Genomic DNA, 7500 nt, shown 5'->3' with positions numbered 1-7500 from the left:
ATAAGCCGCACCAGCTAAATTGAGAACAAAAAAAACTAATGTTTACATATAAGCCGCACCAGACTATAAGCCGCAGGTGTCCTTCCTGCTTCCCGCTAGAGGGCCCCTGGTGGCCGTTAGCTGTAAAAATCTATATATAAATTCTTGTCAAAGACCATTGTAAAACTAACTAACTGGCCGTTAGCTGTAAAAAATCTTTATATAAGCCGCACCGTTGTATAAGCCGCAGGGTTCAAAACATGGGAAAAAAGCCGCAGCTTATAGTCCGGCAATTACGGTACATTTACTCAAGTACTGTATTACATTGAGGTTACTTTTCTGGAGTACTTTTACTTATACTCCACTACATCCTCTAGATCTTTAGTTAGGCTATACAGTAGTTACTTGTAGATTTAAATTATTATTACAAAACATACATTAACCACTTCAGCCCTATCCTATATTTCGGCCGTTTGAAAACAGCATATCTACAAGCTCACAATGCATTGCATCACAACTACATATTGTATACCTACATTTTGCATCAGCCACAAATGTCTTTCTGAAAACGGTTAATTATGTAGGCTACGACATAAACAAATAGTTTGCGGGCAATATTTACCGACCTTTTGTACCAAAACAGTGCATGTCTCACATTCACCCATCACACACCAGTTTCAGGCCCAGACGGTGGAGGCAGCCATGCACGGTACCCTCCTGCTCATCCAGAACAGTCAGGGGTTCATTGTCCTGTTCAAGCACACTTTGGAGTTTCGACACGATGTCAAGAGGAGCCAGAGATCGAAGCGTAATGGGGAGAAGGACTGAAAGGAGAGAATAAAGGAGAGTGTGTAAGGGAAGGTAACAGCAGCACACTGAGGCATGATGAGGCACAGACCAGCAGAAATGGATGAAGTGATATGGCAGGTTCATACAGACGGAGAGAATGATATCAAAGCAACTCTGGAGGCAATTGAGAATTGAGAATTACATCCGCCAACTGGTTCATTAATTAGCACTCTGGCAGTGGCGTCAGTTCAGCAAAAGCTAAGGTATGGCAACATGACTGGTGTGTTGCACGTGCGCGAAGGCGCGCGTGCAAGACACCAGTCATGTTGCCATAACTTAGCAACAGGCAAGATGACGATGATTACTATCAGTGGATAGTATTATTTTACCGCAGGCACAAGTAAACACTGATTGAAAAAATGTGCCGCTGCTGCTAATTAACAATAATACATTGCACCTGTGTTGACCTACTGAACCGGGGAATAAACCATTTGTCCAGATAGGGGGGATACAAGTGTTGTGGAGAATACAATACAAAAAATTGTGAAATGATAATTTTGTATTTGGATTGAAGTTAGTTTAAAGCTATACTGTGTAAGATGCCCAACTAGTGGTCATTAGCCCTATAGCAAACCGCGGTCGCGTCCGCGTCTTTCGGCCGTTTTTCGTACCTTCAGACCCCCGCGTCTGCCTCCACCTCGCTGAGATCTATCTTTAGAGGGGTCCCTTGTTCCTGTGCGTTCAGTAATTCCAGAGATACGGACTCCTTCACCCTGCCTGGTAGGCGAAATTACCAAGAGACGGGATGGTACAAACGGGTAACAACAAATATGGCAGCCATAGCGACCCCACTTCAAGATGCGCTGTGATTGGCCGGCAGTTGTATAACCCTCGCTGTGATTGGCCGGTAGTGTGATGACGCAATTTTGGCGCGAGATCCGGTCCCCGGCAAGGATCACAGTTTACATATATAGAGAAGGCTTTACAGGCTGAAATTCACGGCGCGGATCTTCTAAAACTTTTGTGATTTAATAGTTAGGAGAATTTTAAGATTTGTTTTATAAAAAAAGTTACATAGTACAACTTTAAAGTGAGACATTTGTGAATTTAGAAAGTAAAGTAAATAATAATAATAATAATTGACGCCTCTGCACACTGGAGAGGTGTATATAGTGAGAAGAGAGGGATGGCATATATAGGAGAAACCAAACACAGACATTGACAGTGCGATGTTCAAAATATACAGGAATAATCCTGCTTTGGTATTGTCCTGCATTTACAGTGATCAAGAACAAAGCAACGAAGAGATTCACTGAAGAAAGAATAAATACATGTTTTTAGTCTTTTTACATGCACAGATTATCAACTGCGATAAAACATTTACACCCTCCGAACATTTACACCCTTAATGAGTTTCACTTTCACTTACTTACTCACGTACGTAGCAGATTACACGTAGAGTACCCATGTACCCATTCACAGCCACGCATCTACTCTCAAAGGACCACTGTGGAAATAAGCTCTCAGGCTTTTTTAGTTTGATGTGTATGCATTTTTGTCAATGAAACATCTGAGGCCATGGTTCTCAGCAGGAAAACGATGGATTGTGCAGTCCAAGTAGGGAATGAGGCTTTACTCCAGGTGAAGGAGTTTAAGTATCTCGGGGTCTTGTTCACGAATGAGAGAAAGGGAAAAACGGAGGAGATCAGCCGGAGAATCGGAGCAGCAGGAGCGGTTTTGCAGTTGCTAAATCACACTGTTGTGAAGAAAAAAGAGTTGAGCCGGAAGGCAAAGCTCTCTGTCTACCGAGCAATCTTCATTCCTACTCTCACCTATGGTCATGAAGTGTGGGTCATGACCGAAAGTATAAGGTCGCGGGTGCAAGCGGCCGAAATGGGTTTCCTCAGACCTCAGACGGATGGCTGGTATCTCCCTTAGAGATAGGGTGAGAAGTTCAGTCACCAGAGAGAGACTTGGAGTAAAACCGCTGCTCCTACACTTGGGAAGGAGTCAGCTTAGGTGGTTCGGGCATCTAGTACGGATGCCCCCCGAGCGCCTTCCTAGGAAGGTCCTCGATGCACGTCCCACTGTGAGGATACCCCGTGGCAGACCAAAGACCAGGTGGAAGGATTACATCTCCAAACTGGCTTGGGAACGCCTCGGTATACTCCCAGAGGGAGAGGAGGAAGTTGCCCGGGATAAGGAAATCTGGAAGTCTCAGTTGGAACTGTTATCCCCGCGACCCGATTCCGGATAAGCAGTTGAAGATGGATGGATGGAAAACATCAATCAATCAATCAATCAATCATTCCGTCAGACAAGTCAGACAGACAGACAGACAGACAGACAGACAGACAGACAGACAGACAGACAGACAGACAGACAGACAGACAGACAGACAGACAGACAGACAGACAGACAGACAGACAGACAGACAGACAGACAGACAGACAATCACAATCATGTGTTCATACTGTTTTCATTTATTCCTAAAAGAATTCTTATTACATTTTGACAATTGTTTTTAATCGAGCGAGATGTAAGTTTACTGTTCCTCGTTGCATTCATGCATCTAAAAACAATATGACTCAGCCTTTTTATTTTAACTTTTACATTATTGTTGCCTCACAACTAGAAGGTCTCGGGTTTGAATCCCGCTGGGGACGTTGTGTTCTCTCCTCCGTGTCAGTACCCATACCCAATAGGTTGGCTTGGCGAAAGGGCCTTTCTATGTGGAGTTTGCATGTTCTCCCCGTGTCCCCTAGGGTAGTTACCCTCACAAAAAACATGCACTGAAGTATTGATACTTTTACTTGAGTACGAAATGTGATTACTTTTTCCACCACTGGTCCAGAGATGGATCTACTAAAGCCTCGATCAGAGTCGGCTCCGCGGTGGAAGGCTATCCACCGCGGTGTAGTCTTTTTGAGTCGTGAAACTACAACGTTACGTCATTCCTCGCGGTGAAGAGCTTTCCACCGCGAGTCCCGGCACATCTCTCTGTTTTTACTATCAGACAGATGGGCTCTTCACCCCGTTCACTGATTGGTCAATCTAGAGACTAGTCAGTCACGGTGAATAGACTCCACCGTGGCATACTATGATGGCCTTCACCTATTTTCTGACTTGAGGTGGAAAGCTTTCCACCTCAAATTTGCGGTGGATAGCTCTTCACCGCAGACTCTGATCGAGGCTTTACTGTACTGTGGACATGGGTATAGTCAGTCCTTTATGGGCCGCCATGGGTTTTACAGCCAGTCTGCACTTGCGTTCATCTTTTTCCTCAACTCTCGCTTTCAGCCTCAGTTAGTTTAGTGACATTGACTTGTTAAGTATTGTTGCCAGTGCAGTGTAGGAAATGATTAATCTCAAAGCCGCCTTTCATATTCAAACCATGTTGACGTCGAAAATAATTGTATGAGTTCAAGATGTAATATTTAATCTCTCTCTCTCTCTCTCTCTCTCTCTCTCTCTCTCTCTCTCTCTCTCTCTCTCTTGTTGGCTCTGTGTCTCTCGATCATTCCTCCTGCGTACTGGAGGCACAGCGTTTCCTCTCATCTTGGGTAACATGTCCCTCACTACGGAATGAGAAACGTGAGAAGAGCTGCAAGACAGAGACAGAAACAGACAGCGGCTGGAGGGAGAGCCATATAGACACAGAGAGGAGAGAGAGAGAGAGAGGCACAGGGTTTAATGTGCACACACAGGGATAGGGTCTCTAAAGAGAGAGAGAGAGAGAGAGAGAGATGGGGGGGCAGAAGGAGAGATGTTATTGTTATAGTGATCTGGTGTGAATCTCAACGGAGGACTTAGCCCTGTTTAAATAACTGCAACCAAGAGACCTCTGGCTCTGCTGTGCGTGTGCGTGTGCATACACATTTGAAACTTGGAGATACGAGGTTTCTGCCTGACAGCGATGATATACTATATCTGTTTATCTCTACTTTCTACATTACATGTGCCTTCACGCATCTGCATGAGGATTTCCTGTGTGTGTGTGTGTGTGTGTGTGTGTGTGCGTGCGTGTGTGCGTGCATGCGTGCGTGCGTGCATGCGTTATATAACCTGATGTTTCAAATCACTTGCTGAAATCCACAACGGACCGGATGTATAGATTTATAATTAGCATACATGTTTGATATTGAGTTGAATAGCCCATACATGATATGATTGAGCTCTACACGTCGCTCAGTTGATAATGACGCGTGGACTAGCCGCCTGCCAGCTGATGTAGACGCGCACACATCATCCCGCTAATGGATACAGAGGGATATTAGTTCATTTGATCTAATTAAGATCAAATTATTGGGTGATTCCGTTAAGTCTCGGCTTAATTATTACTTTCTGAACCATCTGTCTGGGCGAAACCGCGCGTCTCCATTTGGCAACGGAACATAGAAACCGTTTGGTGAGTGTGTGTGGAGGAGGAGGACACCCTCTGACAAAATTCCCTTTGATTTGTTCCAACGCGGGTCAAACCAGCTCTGTTGACTCTGAGCCCCCGCACCCCCCCGTCCCTCTTCTCCTTCTAATCTCCCTCCCTCCCTCCCCCACCCTCTCTGCTCTCTCCATCCATCACGTTTACAACCCCTGATGCACCCGCCCTCGCCACTATCAATTAAAGATAACATCAGCTTCGCGGGCTCTCGCCCTCTCACTCCTACCCACCAACACACGCACGCGCACATGCACACACACACACCAGGGACGTGCAGAGCACTGGTGGAAAAAAGTACTCAAATGTTTTACTTAAGTAAAAGTATCAATACTGTAATGTTGTAATAGGCTACTCTGTTACAAGTAGAAGTACGGAATTCAAAATGCACTTGAGTAAAAGCATGAAATTATTGGCAAGTGCTTAAAGTGTCAAAAGTAAAAGTACAAAATAGTGTCTATGTTTATAATAATTATAATTTATGCCTGCAAGTAACTAGTGACTAAAGTTTTCAAATAAATGTAGTGGAGTAAAAGTAAAAGTATTGGAAATTGGAAGTACAAATACCTCAAAATTGTACTTAAGTAATTTTACAGTAGTTACTTTACACCACTGGTGCAGAGAATGTTAGAGAGGCAGGGGCTGACATTTCCAAAAGCCTCTTCTTGGTGAAAATATTGAAAATAGCAGAGCTTGGAGGTCGGCTATTTTTGGTACTTATTCATGATCCGGAGAGAGGGCACATATTACAGACGGGTAAAAAAAAAGGGCAGGGACTCAAGCCCCCTTTAATGTCTTTGTGTGCACATGCCTGCCCCACACACACGCACACACACACCTACACACACACACACACACACACACACACACACACACACACACACACACACACACACACACACACACGCACACACACACCTACACACACACACACACACACACACACACACACACACACACACACACACACACACACACACACACAGACACACAGACACACGCACCCCGCTTTGCCTGCCTCTCTGTCTACCTGCCTCCCGGCCGGCATCAGTCTATCTGTGTGTTCGTTTTATGTATTCTTGCGGGCGTACATTTATTCTGCTCTCCTCTGTATCCAGCTGTTGTCTAAGTAGCCTATTGCTGTGATGATGTCCTATGCTGTGATGAAACACCAGCCTCCCTTTGATTAGCTCCTTGTACTGCAAAAAAAGAATCAAAGGGGAGGTTCTGCAGTGCTGCGGTAAGCCGTAGTGTTCGGTGCTGAGCAGGGCTGTCGCACCAAATTCTGGGCCCTGGGTACAAGGATTCAATGCGTTATTTGGTGTTTTAAGTATTGAAAAACAGCAGATTTACAAGGTCACAGCGAGCTTGTAGATCTGCTATTTTTGAAAAAGCATGAAGATTTGTGCAAGTCTTTGAAGGTTTAATGAAAAACCTACAGTATGTTTTTATGTCACCGGTGCTCAAACCTTTTCACGTGAAGGACCTCCAAAATGATATGTATTTGACCACGGACCCCCATCTCAAAATATTTAGTTCCAGGGTCCCCCCAGAAGCAACATTTGAGTTCGCTTAAAAAAAACTTTTTTTTAAGCGACTTTTCAAAAATAGCAGATCTAGCTCGCAGCGCGGCACTCGGTGCCGCGCTGTGAGCTTGTAGATCTGCTATTTTTCAATAGCTAAAGTATAAAATAATTCCAGGCCCCTCCACCTGGGGCCCTATTAACTCAGTCCCACTCCCCCCCCCCCCCCCCCCTTGTGACGCCCCTGGTGTCATGCACTTAATATCGTAGCGTGTGCAGCGGTGCAGCGGTGCCAGTAGCTGGTGTACTTGGCTCACGTCATAGGCTGAGCTGCACTCGGCCAGGCTGAGATAGATAGTGCACTACAGTATAGCTGCAGCCAAATGAGAGAACCTAAACTCCTGCCTTTATTTATTCAGCTTTTTATGTTGAGCAGGATAAGTTGGCCTCATCCATTTTGTCTGAGCTCATGTGCCAAGTATAAGAAGGGGTGGGATGATGCCTCTTTTGGATTTGGATGGGGAATGCAACCGCAAAATCATTTGTGGTTTCATTCAGATTAAGTGGCACTGGGAGGACTAGATGCAGATAACGTCACTGTCGGGCAGAAAACCTCGTATCTCCACGTTTCAAATGTGTACGTTTTTTTCGCGAAGTAAAGCCCCGCTTCATCATTCAAGGCTGTCGCACAAAAGTAGTGAAAATAGCTGATCTACAAGCACACAACGCCTCGCGGTGCGAGGCGTTGTGTGCTTGTAGATCGGCTGTTTTCAC

General features: G+C 45.1%; 1 protein-coding gene across 1 annotated transcript in view; it reads left to right on the top strand.

Annotated features, from left to right (window-relative positions):
* The window catches only part of grin2aa (glutamate receptor, ionotropic, N-methyl D-aspartate 2A, a), a gene marked incomplete at both ends in the record, with an annotated part of 269807 nt that overhangs the window by 53884 nt on the left and 208423 nt on the right, over nucleotides 1-7500 (top strand). The gene's annotated exons all lie outside the window — the stretch shown is intronic.

The sequence above is a fragment of the Nannobrachium achirus genome (assembly GCF_963921795.1).
Source record: "Nannobrachium achirus genome assembly, chromosome: 4".
Lineage (NCBI taxonomy): Eukaryota > Metazoa > Chordata > Actinopteri > Myctophiformes > Myctophidae > Nannobrachium > Nannobrachium achirus.
The sequence above is the reverse complement of the archived record's forward strand: the minus strand, read 5'-3'. Positions and strand labels throughout refer to the sequence as shown.